Genomic DNA, 17998 nt, shown 5'->3' with positions numbered 1-17998 from the left:
AGGGGGAAAAAGGAGGAGGCTGCAATGCTTTATTAGAAACATACTCATTATCTTGCCCATGTAATTGTAATCCCTCCGTACAGTATTTTCACAATAAAAAAATTAAAATGTTCTCAAAAAATTAACGAATTAATGTGAAGGGAAAAATAGTGTCAAGTTTAGATATAATGCTAACACCCTCATCCCGGGTTTTCTCAAAGCTATTGATGACTAAGAGCAAGTTTGAGAGAAGTACTCAACATAGGTGTCAAATAAAGATATATAGTAGCAGTTAGTTCTTATAATTTTGCAGGCTTAGACTGTATTACCCATATTTTTGGAACTTTTCTTGATAACAAATGAAAGAAAAAAACAATTCACAATCATATTTCAAGTAGTGTGAAACTTTTTGTGAAATGTTTACTGATGTGTAATAGTCATTAGCAATAATGTCATTTTTTGAAATTTCCTTTTTTGCAACTGGCACATTCTGATACATAACAGATAGGCTTGTAGAGGTCATTGTGCTTGACCTCAGGACCCTTCCATATTTCTAAGTTCTTTTTACTCAAGTCCAACACTCTATTGTTTTGAACCAATGTGATGCTTCCTGTGTTCTGGTGTTTCATTCAAAATAAGACTATAATATACTCTCCTGCCCTGGTGGCTTTAACCCAACATCCTCCTGAGTAACTAGGATTGGAGGCGTGACCACCAGGACTCAGCTACAAAATTTTACACTACTATCTTTTTTGTTTTTTGTCTGTCATGGAGCTTGAAGTTTGGGCCTGAATGCTGTCCCTCAGTTCTTTAGTTTAAGGTTATTTCTCTACCACTTGAGCCACTGCACCAATTCCATTTTTCTGAATGGTTTATTGGAGATAAAAGCCTCAGGGACTATCCTGTCCAACCTCACTTTGCACTGGGATCCTCAGATCTCAGCCTCTTGATTAGCTAGAATTACAGACATGAGACACTGGCGTTTGGCACATAAGAATATCTTAATGCAGATCCTTAAATGAACGAAAAGTAAAATTTGGGAATATTGACAATCAAAAGCTTGTGTTGGAACGTTCTTTTAAATTTAACAACCTTCTTAATATGAAAGTGAAGTGACTGACTTGCAAAAGAGAAGACATATGAACATCTTTTTGTTTTCAAAACTGTAATATTAATATCAGTGACATTTCTTTCCATTTATACGAGTTTGAGGAGGCAATTTTCTACACAGATTGAAACAGAAGCATTGTCGTGTTGCTGCACATATAGGACAAAACCTGCAATTTGTAGGAACTGCCATCAAATCACACATGGGAAAGTGGAAATAGAAGACTAATATCATTATTTTATAATGATATTATCAAACAACCAAGATCCAAATGACCTATAGAAATAGTATTTGGAAGGTGCCCAAATGATATATTTTTGTTGATATCACCTAAAGAAATCGGATTCAGTAAAGCAGGATCCTCCCATAAGAAGGAAGAAAACATCCCCATTGTTTTGGTTTTACAAACAATTGTAGCCTTTTTGACTATGTCCCTTGAGATTTATCTTTTTCATTGTGATAGGGCAAAGACTGGTCATTTCCTTTTCATGACTCCAGGATTCTCAGATCAACTGAAACATAAAACAATCTGACAATTTGTAAATTATGGTCACTATTCTTTTATACATTGAATTTCATGGCAACTGTGCTATTTTTAGGAGATATGTGCCTGGTTTGAATTTTCTGTATTTTCCACAATTCTCCAAACAGATATTACAATTTTCCTTGGATTATTTATTGCTATGCACCCATGAACACCCCTCTATTCTCTTCCACATTTTGTCTAGAAATAAAATGGGAGGAAAACTTACAGTTGTGTTATAGCATTTATCACAGCAAAAAATAAAAATAAGCATGAATACTATGGTTTGGAATCCTGAAGTGTGTGTGGACAGAGATAATTTGAATAATGGTCTTTTCATGAAACTTCCCAACCGAGAAAGAAAACAATGGGGCCTCAAGTTTTAAGTACTCTGGATGATTCTTGAAATCCTCAATTTCTCTATTGTGGCTGGAATAGAATGGGAAAAAATAAAAATCATGTCTTCAAATCTGGCAGCATATAAATAACAATGGTTGGATGAAATTTGACAAGCAATATTTCACACTGCATATGTCATTCTTCTTGCCAATAAAGACCTAATTTATTTCAAGTACTAACTTAAAATATATTCTTTTTTTTCAACTATACATCCATAGAGGAATGATATCAATACCTATATATAATTTTATTGCTCATCATAATTTTTATCTTGGAGTTATATCCTTGAATGTGTATCGGTCAATACTCTGTTATAATAAATCATATTTGTTTCATGTGAAATGATGTCAATGTTCTTTAAAGTTAGTAAAGCAGATGATTGTCTGAGGTGTCTTATTCTGCAGTCATATTAAAATGTAATAATAAACAAAAATAATATCACATACTGATATACATAAAAATATATGGCATTCTTTGTATAGTTTCATGAAACTCTAGGACGACATCTAAAATACTGAGCCTACAATTTTTGACTAGAATATATAACTCCTTCATCCAGAAGAAAAAAAATGTTACAAATTGATAAGTATCCAATAAAATCTGAAACCCTATTGTGAATGTGTATTCCTATGTAGGAGAAATTGTCAGTTTGAGGCCACCATTCTTTCTTTCTTTCTTCCCATGATTGATTGAGTGATTGCAAGGAATTATATGAGCGTTAATTTCAGAGAATTTTCATAAAAAACATTTAGTGTATTTTGAATTCACAGAAGTTAAAATGTTGACAACGGAACTCTATTTCAATTTGCAGAAACCTTCTCAGTACATCAGTAGGAAGAAGCACACGAATCACAGGATCATTCATATAGCTGTACAAAGGCATTCGATAAGTTCCCATGCCACATTATTATGACAATTATGGAGAAAAAAGAAGTCCATGAAATATTGCTCGATATAATAAAGACTGCCTATGACAATCCGACTGTTCCCTTACACTTAATGGTGAAAGGAAAATACATTTCCACAACAATTAGGAATGAGTATGAATCCGTGCAGTCTTTTCAAGAAACTTCATATTAATTTTGAAACAAATGCCAGATAAATAAGTGGGCTAAAGACTTAAAGAGAAACTTCTCTGAAGAGAAAAGAAGGATGGGCAACAGACACATGAAGAAATGTTCAATATCTCTAGCCATAAAAGAAATGCAAATCAAAACAACATTGAGATACCACCTCACAACAGTTAGAATGTCTATAATCAAGAACTCTAATAAAAACAGATGCTGGAGGGGATGTGGACAGAAGAAAACCCTGCTGCATTTTCAGTGGGAATATAACCTTGCTCAACCACTTTGGAAAGGCAGTTGTTTCTTTGAGGACTTGTTGTTGGAGGATTTAGTTTTTTGAGTTGTAAGTATATTTTAGATATGGGGCCCTTGTCCATCGAATGGCTAGTAAAGATCTCACAATACTTGGGCTTTCTATTGATCTTGCTACCTATATCCTTTGCCATGCAGAAGCTCTGCAGTTTCAATCACCATGAATTTCTATACATAAAGTCTGCTAAGAAATATGAGGTTTTTTTATGGATGTAAGATACATTACTATATTGACACATCTTCAAGCTCTTTGGATGTTTTACTTTTAATTTTGGTAAGATATTTGTTCAATCCAAATTCAAGTGTACTGTTTTGAATACAATGGATGATAATTATTCTTTCCTCACAGTTGGTTTTTATGAATGTAACCTTAATTTGTTTGTCCTCTTTGATGCACCTTGTATTGAATTTAATATTTTTATATTAATGATGTCTCTTTTAAGATTTTAATTTATTATCCTTTCTGTTGATATTGTCTGTTATCCTTGAATGTGGCTAGTAATATACAAATACCTACTAAGGAAAAAAGAATCAATGTTGCTAATAATAATGGTTAGATATTAGCTTGCTCAGGTCGCAAATGAATCCTTCTTACCCTACAAGATTGATAATATAGAGCAAAGGAACTTCCTTGCATTAACATCAAGTTTGACTGCAAATTTGAAACAACTTCCAGGAATAAAAGAATTCAAATGAAAACTACATTGAGATTCCTAGTGCATCCTGTTAAAAAAAAAAGAAATCATATCAGAAGCTGGCATATATGTGACCAAATGGGAATGCTGCTAGTCTGTAGTATTAATGTAGACAAGATTCAACCATCTTGGAAAGCATTTTGGAGGTTCCTCATATCTTAAAAACAGAGTTCCTCTATCAATCAGCAGTCCTATTCCTTTGCATTGACCCAAAGGATCGCATACTAGGATACAATAAACATACAAACATGACTATAAATATTGTTATAATTACTTAATATAGCTAATGAATGGAACAAACACTGGTAGATCAGTCCCCTTTGGCATACTGCATATAACCATTTCTTGAAATATTTACATCCTATAAATTGCATAAAGCTATTAGAGGCCAAATGGGTTGGAGTGGATAATGGTAATGAGGATGATGTTAAAAAAGACTGGTACTTATTGCTCGAATTTATCAGCTTTTCCCTTGTTAAAAAATCTAATTATTTTGTCTGTCATTGGGCCTGAAATCTGGACCTTATCACGTCCTTCAATACTTCAGCTCACGGCTAGGTTTCTACCACTTGAGCCACATCACCACTTCCTGATTTTTCAACTTCTGTGGTGCTAAGGAATCAAACCCAGAGCCTCATGCATACTTGGCAAAACTCTAATATTTAGCCACTTTCCCAGAATAAAAAAATTTATTCTTGAGTCTACCATATAATAATTTTACCAAATGATCAATTATGTTGTACACATATTTTAGTTTGATTTCACAACCTAGTACCTGATTAGAAGATTTCAGCCATACACACACACACACACACACACACACACACACACACAAACACAGACACCCACTCACATTGCCTCCCAAAAATTCACACTGAAAGAATGAAGATATATGTGGCATGTTACTAACATAAGTTGCTCCAGGAAGCAATCCCAGCTTGAATTTTTTTTTCATTCATTCCCTCACATCTTCTTCTGCCTTGAATGATTTACACTAAACTTATTCAACTATAGAAGACCAGTTATCACAGATGAACACTGAAAAATAACAAAACGCGAGACACTTTATTTACATTTGAGATAATGTAAAATTTAGACCTAATAGATTTGTGCATATAGTTGAAGCAACACAATCTTTATGTACTCCCAAACCAATGAAGACTGATGCTGATTTTTAAAAAATTTTCCCATTGAAAGAATTTGGATTCAGGTTGTGGCTAGGTTTTACAGTAGTTCATTGTCTAATTGGACAGTGTATACACAACCATTAGAAAAAATACTTTGTTGCCTTCATTATTTAGAACATTAGATGATTTTTGTACAAAAGAACTTGATTTGAAAATTATCATACCACAGCCACTGTGCATCTCTCTTTATGGAACATGTGAAATTCCAATGAGGTATCAAATATCCTACTTCTATATTTCATAGTGTAACATGTATACAGAAAATGAAGCATGCTCTTCATGGGCAAAACTTAATAAAACGAATATTGTTTACCATAAAGCAAACCATGCATATATTTTGATGATTTTCTTAACAATTCCTAACATAGTATAATATTCTTGCAAAGTTGAAATATATGATTTGAACCAAGTCAGAAATACCTGCAGGTGTTTGTGTCTTCAACAACTATTTAAGAATAATTATCTATATACTTACCTATAAACTCATATATATACATTCTTATACCTATATACATTCTTAGTAAATTGGATAGAGTTAGTAGAGAAAATAAAAAAAAAAGATTCCTCTGATTCCATTCAGCATACATATTTAAATTGCATTTAAGTCAATGAAAATCAGGTTAAAATCATGGGTAAAGTTTTCAAATGGAGGCATTTTGACAAAGGAATTCAATTAAGGCCTATTTACATGTGTGTGATTTTTTTAAATAAAATAATGTCAAATGTATTTCTATAGTTTGGAAATAAATAACCTAAATATTCATGGCTTGATCTAAAGGTACATGAAATTAGAAAATGACACTGGCAAATATACTCAAACAATTATGTACACTGTTCAATTGATTAATCCATGAAAAATTGGTACTTGCCAAATGAGAAAATGAAGAGTAATCTTCATACATTGTCTTCCTCAACAAATCACCAGGGTTTATATTATATAGTTCCCTTTAAAATTTTTTAATCACAGTACAAAATTGAGAATAGTATTCTCCTGTAAGGTGATCAAGTTCATGGTAATATTTTTCATTCAATAAAATTCCTTTATATGTAAAGCATAGACATTTATTTAGAATACACAGTAATTTTTTTCAAAAATAAATGAAGAATATTTCATTGGTTCTACTAGATTAAAAAGATTGATCAGAGAAAATCAGAAAAATATTTCCATGTTTACTTGTATATTCCCATTGAGTTGATGGGTAAAATTGAAAAGTGTAAAGAGTTTAAAATACAGGAATATGTAGATATTCCCTCTTGAAAATAGAAATTGTACAACCAAGAATGAGAAGGATTTCCTGTATACCCATTGCATTAAAAAATCTTCTGGCGACAGTGATCATCACCCCACGTAGACTGTTTTTCTTTAATTAGGGAATCAGCGTTCAATCCAAAAAGGTGCTGATTTTTAGGAAGGAAGACATTTATTGAGAACATTACACTTGTTAGTCATTTTATATAGTTTGTTTATTTTCTTCTCACCCAGGAATGATATCCCCATGAAAACTGCATTTCAGTATCCTGTTGTGAATATATTTCATTGTGTTCCCAAATTTCGGGGCTAAGGTATACCCAAGGTATAATTGCTAAGTTATAATTGCTATTTAAGATACAGATATTGAATTTAGGTGCTAGATGAGGTCTGATTTCAGGCACTTTGCTGCTTATTTTACTTTCAGCAAGATATAAACAGGTGTATTGAAGAAACTAAACTATTATCATGAAACACGGAACTAAAAAGTAATTACAACTAGTTGTAAAGCTTCAAGAAAAAAATTTAAAAGTGCCTCTTTTAGACATGCTTTGTTCATTTGGTTAGAATTGCTAGACTTCAAGTAATAGGGTGATGAGATTTAGAGATTTGCACTTGTAATGATAAAATTATTGAGCAAAATATTCAATGAGTGAACATGATACATAAAGATGTCATCATAATTTAAAAGGAGATTTATTCATGAAACAAATTGTTTAAATAGGGATACAGGTGGGCCTATTGCAAAAATGAGATTGGTATGTCGAAAAACGACCTTTACAACCTTGTCCCCCGGGGTCAGGGACAGTGGTTGGGGGGAAGGGGAAGCGAGAGGAGAGATGGGACGGGATGGCAATGGGAAACAAAGGAGGACGCAACAATGCCTGATAACAAATGTACTCATTACATTGCTCATGTAATAATAACGCCTCTGTACAGTATCTTCGCAAAAAAAATAAAAGAATGGAAAACTAAAGGAGCTCTTTATATTAAACTCAGTCATCTTAAGAGAAAGGACATTGTCATGTTACCAAGTGTTGACTACATGAGCAAGGAAATAATCATCAAGCATTGTAACGGTCTAAAGGGGATATGAAATTGTAGGACTTGTGCTAGAAACGCAGCTTAAATACATTTTCCTTTTTAAACTTTTTTCCATTGAACATAGTGTATGCTTATTGGTTTGATTCCATAGAACTCCATGTTGAACATTGAGAGGAAACAGAAGCCAAATTTGCAGAAATGTCAACATGATTCTATGCAACCAATTTTCTCATATAGAGAAATTGAACATTTTATATTTTGATGATTGAAATTTATGTCTAGATTATGGATTACACATTAAATCATTGAAAATACTCCACAAAATTCTGAATCACACCTTGTGGACCAGTAGAACTATGAAGGTCCTTTTACCAGTATGATGTGATTTACCCAAACTATAGCACAGTCTTGTAACTTGATTAACAGCAAGAAGTCCGACTTACCAAGTTCTTATGAAAGATTTAATGTATGAATGTGGGGAAAGTGAGTGAATATTTAGATTCACTTTCAGAGATTTAAATTGGACTTCCACAGGGAGAAAACATTTAAATTGTGTAGTTAGTTGCTTGGACTTACAGTAATATATCGGAAATAGAATAGGACACGGAACCTGTGAGAAGCTAAACCACTGAGTTTAAAAAACACAGGACAAATTATGTTATTCATGTATGAGAGCGTGGTGAAAAATATAAGCTAGTACATGCTAGGAGATTGAAAATAAATCGAGCTTTTCTGATGTGTGTCAAAATAAACAGCGAAGCAGAGGCGGAAACCATACCCTCTTTATAGATAGGGAATAACATCAAGGAGGTGTTTCAATAGCATTGGTCCCTTGCTTGCAGTGTGCCATCAGGATGAGACTAAAGTTATTCTATCATTGATAGAACCATAATATCTTTGTCATGATTATTCAGTTTATTGAATGTCATTCAACCTTATTGCAAGTCAATGCTTTCCTGTAGGTATAAATGATAAAAGCAAAGGTCATACAGCATGCTCTATTTTTTCCCTTTTAGATTTTCTGAGAACTCTGCTATTGTTCAGTAGAATTGAACTCTTGGTGGCTTTCCGACCCTTTGTAACTCACATATAAAAAGATCATACTGCCTATATCTATTTGATGTGTCTATCCTTCTGTCTGGTGTGATAGGTGCACTAATTGCCAGTGCAGATTTTATTCTTTTTTATGGCAGTTTTCATAAGAATAGGAAATCAGAAATTCAAATATTATAAATTAGACCTGAACTGTGTGCATATAGCATAATAGAAGACTTTTCTTCATAATGACCCCTGAAATTTCTTGAGCATCTACTGAAAACATGTACACAAATGAAGAATGTTTTATCACTATCATGTAATTCATCCAATACTTGCCATGCTCTTCCATCTGGACTATGAGGCAGCAGGAACTATTTCAGTTCCTTTAAAAAATTTAGTGTAAAAATAGTGTACAGAGGGGTTACAATTAAATGAGTAAGGTAAGGAGTACATTTCCTATGAGCATTATCACCTGCTTCTTTTTTCCCCTACAATCTCTTCCCACCCCACCTCCTCAACTTCCTCACACCCCCAAATTGTAAAGGTGTTTTTCATTATAATATAATATGTTACTCTTATGGTATTTTATTAGAGAAGAGTAAGAACAGCTGAGTGCCAGTGGCTCAGGCCTTTAAACCTAAGTACTCAGGATGGCGATATTTGAGGATCAGTTTCAAAGCCAGCATGGGCAGTAAAGTCCATGAGATTTTTTTTCTCCAAATGACCACCAGAAAACTGAAAGTGGTGGTCTCTCTCAAAGGACAGAGCTCAAGCCTTGAGCTAAAGTGTGCAGAGACAATCCCCAAGCTCACAGTACAAACTCCAGAAGAGAAAAAGCCAGAAGAGAAGCATTTGCAATATTTCTGTGTAATTTTGAAGGTCTAGAAAGCATAGTATTTGGCAGAAGTGTTTCAAACTACTCAATGCCTTATGATGAGATTACTTTTTTGTAGGAATTCTATAGAGTTCCAAAGTTCAGAATCTATCAATTCAAAAATTTCCCTCTAAAATATCTCAATCTCATTACTAAGGGGTTTCCATGTGAGGGAGAATATATGATATTAATGGCCTTTTCCTACATATACCTTGATTCTTAACGTGTTATGAACTCTTCCATGAATGTCTTACTGACAGTAGATATTTACCAATGTAAAAAGGAATCTTTGGGAATATTGAGATGCCAACATGGAATTGGGAATGAAGTCTCTCCTGAGAATGCAAAAGTTATAACACTGTTTTGTTCTGCAATGACAGGGACATGAGTTACAGGGAATTGTCCAGGCAGATATAAAAGAATCAGCTTTTTTCTGATCTTAGGAGGAATCAAGAGTCTTGACTATTTTACACAATGAATAATTGTGCCTAATTGGAGAACATTCAATCAAACAAAATATGGGAATGAAGGGCATACAAGTCATATGCAAGTTTTTCAGGGAAACCTTGGATTTAGCCTAGTGCCCATTAGCATGCCTAGCTTGTTGGGTGAAGAAAGAAACCTGAGGAAAGGACTGTTTCCTAACTTCTAAATATAAGTTTACCCCTCACAATAGTTACGTTTGTCTGGGAATAATATGTTCCATTTCACTTATTAATAATGTAGAATATAAGAAAAATATAAGAAAACTGATATAATATATGATTCCTAATACAAATTTCCCAATAATTTCTGTGTCTCAAAAAGAAGAATGGGTAGGAAAAATGTACCCACTTTTTAAACCACCTAATTGTGCAACATATTTCTCAAGACACAAGATTCTAAATCATCTCAATATTTTTCATGTGTCACCTAATCTGCAAGGGAAATCTGTGACTTCTGATTTTCTGTGGCATGGAAAAATAGATTCTTGCAGGAGTATAAACAACCGATATTTATTAGTTTTGGGGGACAATATGCACTCTTTGAAGATATCATATTTTGTACAGAAAATCTATGATTTATCAGACAAGAATTTTTGCATCGTTTGATAAATTTTCTACCATATTACTAAAATGTTCTGGGAAGATAAATCTGTAAGTTTGGATTGTAATTCAAGATCAGCTCATGAAACCATATCTCATGAATATTTGTTTTCGGCTTTGTGTAAATTGCCCCTCGTACTTATGGCCTCACCCCACCATTTTTTAGTTCATTTGGCATTCTTGGTCCACAACATTCCTATTCCTAAATGGGATAAACTTTCAAATATATTTTAGGAAGATCTCCCTTGCCAAAAAATATGTATTACAGGTTAGATTCCTATGTAATCAAAAGAGATGATGTATTTGACTACCGATGAGGAAGTTTCACATGGGAGAGTCTTGCTTACATTTATGATAGTTGTGAAAATGTGAGGGTTTCTGATTTGGAGCATATTTGAGCATCCGGATCTCCAGGTTTGCAATTTCAAATGACTATTTAGATTCCTACAGAAATATTTGAACAAAAATGATGTCAACGTTAATTTGTCAATGTTGGCTTGAAACCTGGTGACCTAGGGACATCTGTCTGCTTTTAGGAACGTCAAGAAATCAAAACTATTTTCACGTGTATGTATATGCAATACAAACCTATTGACTTATCTACATGTAAACTTACGATAATTGAGAAAAGTGTATGTATCAATACTGTTCTTTCTAATGGAATGTCAAGGAGTAATTTGAACTACATATGAACACAATGAATGTGTACTTATCTCATCATAGTTTTTTACCCATTTTTCACTTTTACTGTTTTTTTGCCTAAAATCTTTATCCTCTCCGAACAGGTGTGATGTTTATTCCCTACACGTAGCTTTGTTGAGTTTGTTCTTATATGGTTAGCCCATTATCCTTTGTCTCAGATTTGTTTGATGCCCTTCCCGTGTCTAATTCTCATTAACTTACAGTGTGTATCAAAATCAAATACAGTGACAACATTGTACAAAACATAGGAAAATAAAGGAAAAAGCCAAGTGAAGAGAAATACCTTCACATAGTACATTTTAAAAAAAATCAAGAGGAGGCTACAATGCTTGATTAGAAAAATAATCATTGTCTTGCCCAAGTAATTGTAACCCTTCTGTACAGTATTTTCACAATAAATAAAATTTTTAAAACAATCAAGACAGAGAAACCAACTGATTTTGTATTTCAGAGTTTATTTTTTTAGCCTAATATTCTATGGTCATATGTATATTACTATTAAGCTATTGTGATACTATTCTAGGAGTAAAATGGACATATACCAGTTTTTAGAAATAAGAGAAAGCTTGGAGCCTATGTTTGTTTGGGTCTGGCCCCTTTTAATTCATGTTATATATGTAAGTTTTTACATTTCCTTACAAAAGGCACTACGTCATTATTTCTAATGGAAAATAGAATTCCATTGTGTTTATACCCCACATTTTCTGATCCACTAATCTGCTCTCAGGCATCTGGGGAGGTTCCTGGTTTTCCCTATGTAATAAGCGTAACTTTGCCATTCTAATGGAATGTGGTGGAATTTCAGTATTGACTTAATTTGGCTTGATTTTATTTTCACAGACATTGAGCATTTCTTCCTATGTCCTTTGGCCATTTTCAATTAGCCATCAGTAAAGTCTCTCTTTAAATATTTAGACTTCTTTTCATAGAATGGGGTTATTGTTCAGGTTTTCTGTTTATGAGGGTATTTCACTTGTCGAATTTTTTTTATATTTAATCTCTAAGACCCTTTTTTCTTTCTTGGACTAGTGAAGATCTTCTCTCAGTCTTTTGGCTTTTTATTTACCTGCTTTGTTATGTCCTTTGATATAAAGAATCTGTGCACGTTCAAGCAATATAGTAGGTCTAGCATTTCTTTGAATTGATGCAGTTGTGCATCTGATATGAGAAAATTTCAACCCGTTCTATGAGATCTAGTATTTCTCTACTGCTTCCATTCTGAGTAATTTCAACATTGATGTCTGATCCATTAGGAAAGTGTTTTGACACAAGAAGATGTATAATCTAACTTTAAGCTTTTATAGTCATTTAATGCTTATCACAACACTATTTATTAAATATTGATTTTTCGTTTTACTGCATTTACCCTGCCTCTATTTAAACTTACCTAATGAAGAATCATATTTTTTTTAAGTGGCATTTAAAATATAAGTGCCCTACTTTCTCTTTTTGTCTTATTTGGTATATGTTTAGTTTCATACAAAGAGGAGTACAAGAGCTTAATTGCTATGTATATATGAACAAAAAGATTAGGGTAAGAAAAATGAACTCCAAGAAACATGAGGTTTATCATGGTTGGTGTTTTCTTAAAAAAATACAATGAAAAACCATTTCTTTTTTCTTGATTTTTTCCCTTTATTTTTCATAGGTTTTCTCCCTTCTTTTCACTATATTTGAATTTGGTAGCTTGTGGACTGTATAAACTTTAATCTGAATAGGGCAAAATAGAGTAATAAAAAAATTTAGAGATAGAGGACAACGGGTGAACCAATGCCATGTTGGAAATTGCTTTTACAGCGGGCGGGGGTGAATTTTGAAGCACAATAAGGTGTAAGGAAAATGAGGGATAATGTAACATGTGAAAAGAAAACCATTCACTGCCTTACATACATAATTATAATCACTCTGCACATCACACTGCCAATATGTTTAAAGAAAAAGAAGAGTATTGATACATATATTTATTTTAATTTTCATAAGTTTACACATGGATTCATATGTAGATTGGTTTTCAGTCTATACACATACATGTGCTGATAGATCTGTTCTCTTCATATCCCTACTAGAAAAGGCTCAGGATTCCCTGAGTCTGAAGATTTCAAACTATCCTTCCCAAATTAATGTTGAATTCTTTCCTGCTCACAATTTCTGAAGGATGGCCAAAAAACATTTGCAATTATACACTAGGTACACAAATAAGCCCATAATCAGAAACTCTCCTATTTCAACACCAATAATAAATATGAGGCACATTCTCACATCTTTAACTTCCTCATCTGTACCCAAGAGATTCATCTCCATTTATTGCACATGAGTCCTACCAACAATTTTTACAAGGTGAATCTTTCTAAAATATGCTTCAAAAATTATTCCATTTTTGCATCAGGAATATTTTGGACCACAGTGCCAATTCAATTATAAATATGTGGTGGCATATATATGTGGGGCAATTCCAAATTGAATATGATGATAGTCTTCAAATATGTCCCATAAAAGTGTGTTTGTTACACTCTACAGTTACAGTTCACTCTTTCTTGGAATATTATAGAATACCAAATGATGCAGATGGTCTTGCCCTAAATTTATCACATTTTTAGCACACAATCATGCTATCTTCACAAATTGCAGTTTGGACCCTCAAAAGAATAAGTTTTGAATGTTATTTTGTGTACATATACATTAACCTGTTTTTTTCTGCCACATGTTTTGGGAAGAACTCCCAGAATCCTAGTTTAGATGGGATTATACGTGGAAATCCTTGAGATAGATGAGAAGCTTGTATAGTAAGAACTATACATCAGAATGTTGGTTAAAATCCCTTTGAAATTTTAATGGCCATTCTATATGGGAATACATCATTGGTGTAAATTTGTATGAGAGTTCCAATATCATTACAGTTTTGTTATGTATTTATGAGGCTTTGCAATTATATCAATATATGAAATGGAAGATGATAGTCACAGGCAAACTTAAGGACAGTGAATAAGGAAGCATGATTTGTTCTCTATTGGGAAACAAATGTAGATTTCAATTTGATTATTGAAGTTTCTATATTACAACCTTACCATGTTTATGTGGAAAGTGACATGGTGAACTCCAATAAGGACATAAACACCCGACTTTGCTTCTGGATTGAAGGTAAGGGTGAATAGGGATGGAAAAGGTAGTAAAAAAAAATGAATTCTTTGGTTGAGTGAGCATGAACAATATATTAGTTAATGTAAAATGTAGATGAAAAAATGAGAAATAGTTTGAACTCATGGTTTGATCATAGACTGATACTTGCAAAGAAATAGAAAAAAAATATTATTTTACTTTCTGTGGAAAACACTAGAATATGTATTTCTGTATTCTGCATATGAACAAGAACTTCAATAGCAGTTTGAGAGATATTCAAAAACGGAGAGAACATCATCAATTATTTTTTTTTTAAATCATGCTTACTTCCACTTCTATTTCTATTGAAATTTGATAGTTGTGTTCAAACCACACTAATTACACTTGGACACTCTCTGCCTCAACACATTCAAACTTCACTGAACAATTGAAGTGTGACCCTAGTCAATCCATTACTTCAGCGATTATTTTTCAGTTCTTCAAAATTTATTCTAATGTCACCAATTCAGGCTAAGTCACGTATTGGCACAGTTTCTGAACTCGGACTCTTGTATTATATCCATAGATGTATCATGCATCCAGGAAAATAGGAAGAAATACTTCACGTGGTTGTACAGAAAAGAAAATCCATAGTGTTTTTACTATATAATGTTATTGCAATGAACTTAAATCAACACTCCATTTCCATATTTGTGAACGGATGCATAAAAACAAACCACAAAGAGTGATTGTTTAGGATAAAGAAAAATATGAACGGATACCATGCAAATACCTACAGGTACAATTACAAGAAATACTCCATGGCTCAAACAAATAAACGACTTTTCCATTCTTATGTGTGGACAAAATAAATGCTATTGTGAAGTCATAATTACATTGTGAAGTGGTATCAGGTAAATATATTCAGAAGTTCTGAAAAATAATTAACCTTTAAGACACATATGCATGTAATCACTCAGTAGGAACACTGAAATGTTGGACTTTAAAATTAGCATAGAAAATTTCCATTAACTTAGGGTAACATTCCTACATTAACACTGCTTTTTCAAATATATATGGTTATGAGAATTCTATGCCAGGGTCATACCACCATTTGTAATATATCACTTAGATCAAGCCCAAGGTTAGAGGAATTGAATATCAATGAACCAATCAAGTTTTCAATACTCATTGCCAAAGAAAACACATAAAAAAATCCGTGAAAACCTGAGATTAACTTTATCATGATTGACTGAAATCTAGAATTGAAGGCAGGAAAAATATCCTCACTTTTCAATTTCAAAAAACATATTAATGTGCCCAGCATCCACTTATGTTGTTGAAACAGAGTAGGAAAAAATGAACACCATTTCAGTTTGTACACACACAAACACAAAATTTACATCCACAAATGGACACGTGACAGAAATATCTGATCACAAACACAAATCAGCACACACACACATATTATATTATACATAATTATATATTATATGTTACATATTATACAATATATATTATATACAAATATATCTATGGACAAAGCTAGGGTTAGATAAATCTTGAAGAGACCAATCAACAAGTAACATGGTCTCCTAAGCTGTCTCAGATTCTCTCATGAATTTACAGATTCTTTAGTATCATCTACATTTTAGATGCCAGAAAAATTATGATTCCATTAGTAAGACATATTAGCATAAGGGAACAGAATTAGTAATCACATTGGGTCACATTAAGTGATCTAATAACCAATGAAGTAGGTTGCGAGTAGGGAGTGAATAAAATCTGACTGGCTCTTATGTGGAAGGTAAAAGAAATACAGAGATTTTGGAAATACCAGTGAGAATGAGCATTGTTGATGAATATTGCATTACATTCCTGTCTTTGGTTTTTTTCTTGTTAGTCACTGGTCTTGAACTTTGGGCTTGGCATGGTCCCTGAGCTCTTCAGAGCTCTAATGCTCTACCACATGAGCTACAGAGTCACTTTCAGTTTTGAGATGGTTAATTGATGTTGAGAATGTGACAAATATTCCTGAGATCTGAGCCTCAGATCTCAGCCTCCTACAGGTCCCTAAGCAACCTGCTTCAGGCTTTTTTTCTCTGTTATTGACACTGCACTGATGATTTTTGCGCTTGTCTGTTCCCAACATTCATGCACACTGCAGGTCTAGGAGAAACCATGGCTTTCTTTAAGGATAATGCTCTCAATAGTATTCGATTTTGATGGGATTAATTCCAGAAATGAATCTGAAAAAATCCTTCACTTCATAAATCTATAATTAAATCCTTGCACTGAAAAACTATTTCTAGAGGAAGATTTTTTCCCCTTGTCTGTTCCTAACAGATGACTGTTTTCCCATATTTATAAAAGTAGCATATTTTGTGGGTCAAATGGTAGTGTGCTACCCTTGAGCTGTAGAGCTGAGGGGCAGCGCCCAGGCTCATAGTTCAGGCCCACGACCGGACCCAAAACAAAAATAAATAAATAAATAAAAGTAGCACATTTCCAGAGGGAGTCTTCCTTCTAATTATATTCTGGAAGACTAAAACATGAAATAAAGGCAAATCTCAAATGCAGCCTCATATAACACAGCAAAAACTAAGTTAATATTAGAACATAATATTACCATGTTAGTTTCATACCATCCTTGTATACCTTCATAAGAATTGAATATAGAACACCAGATTTGGCAAATTCCAAACAAGAAGTAAACAAGTAGATAACATTTAGTGATTGGTGCTATTACATTTTTTCTATCATTAAGCATTCTCTATGTGGTCACTTGCATGTGGGGTTATCTTTTCTATAGATTAGTTTAATCACTCTTGAGCATGATATCTAATATCCACAATCATTATCCAGACATTGTGATTGAGAAACAAAATGCCTACATTTCTCCTTCATATTCATGTTCTCCTTTTTCTAATATGAATTTTCATCCTTTCTCTAAAATCTCCTATTAATAAAGGATGAATGACTCATTGTGGATATTAAGCAAAAGGCATCCATGCAAGAATTTCATTCTTTCAGAAATCGCTTAAATAAATGACATTGGCTCATAGAAGAATAAAAACATGATTTTCTTTCCTTCTCTGGTTTCCACCATAGTGTTTCAACATGACTCTAAATATCTAATAAACCATTTGCTTTGGCTAAGTTTTTAAAAGGAATAAATAGGAATTTTTTGTTTGCTTTTGAGGGACCTGAAATAATGTTGCAATACATTTTGTGTGGAGAGGCTAAATTTTTCAGAATCTAAACATAATGAAAGATAGATGATTTTAAGATAAATAGCTTGTAGGTACATTTTGAACGGGACATATGCAAAGAGACATATTTTTTCTTTTCCTCTCCATACTGATTCAACTTCAATAAGCAATTCAAATAATTCAAATGATTGTGTTTCTGTGAGAAATAGATTAGGCACAAGAACGGTAGAAAAAGAGAATAAGCATTGGGTGATGCATTCTTTAAAAATAGCAGTCAAATAAATATAAACCTTATTACCAAAAATAGCAGTCGAATGCTCTTGAAAAGAGCAACCTTTTAAACAGTGAGTCAAGCGGAAAAGGTCAGATAATGTGATGTCAGGAAAATGAAACCTTAGATATGTATTTTAATGTTTTTTTCTTTCATG

This window comes from Dipodomys spectabilis, unplaced genomic scaffold, assembly GCF_019054845.1.
Source record: "Dipodomys spectabilis isolate Male_0828 unplaced genomic scaffold, ASM1905484v1 ptg000164l, whole genome shotgun sequence".
NCBI classification, from domain to species: domain Eukaryota; kingdom Metazoa; phylum Chordata; class Mammalia; order Rodentia; family Heteromyidae; genus Dipodomys; species Dipodomys spectabilis.
The sequence above is the reverse complement of the archived record's forward strand: the minus strand, read 5'-3'. Positions refer to the sequence as shown.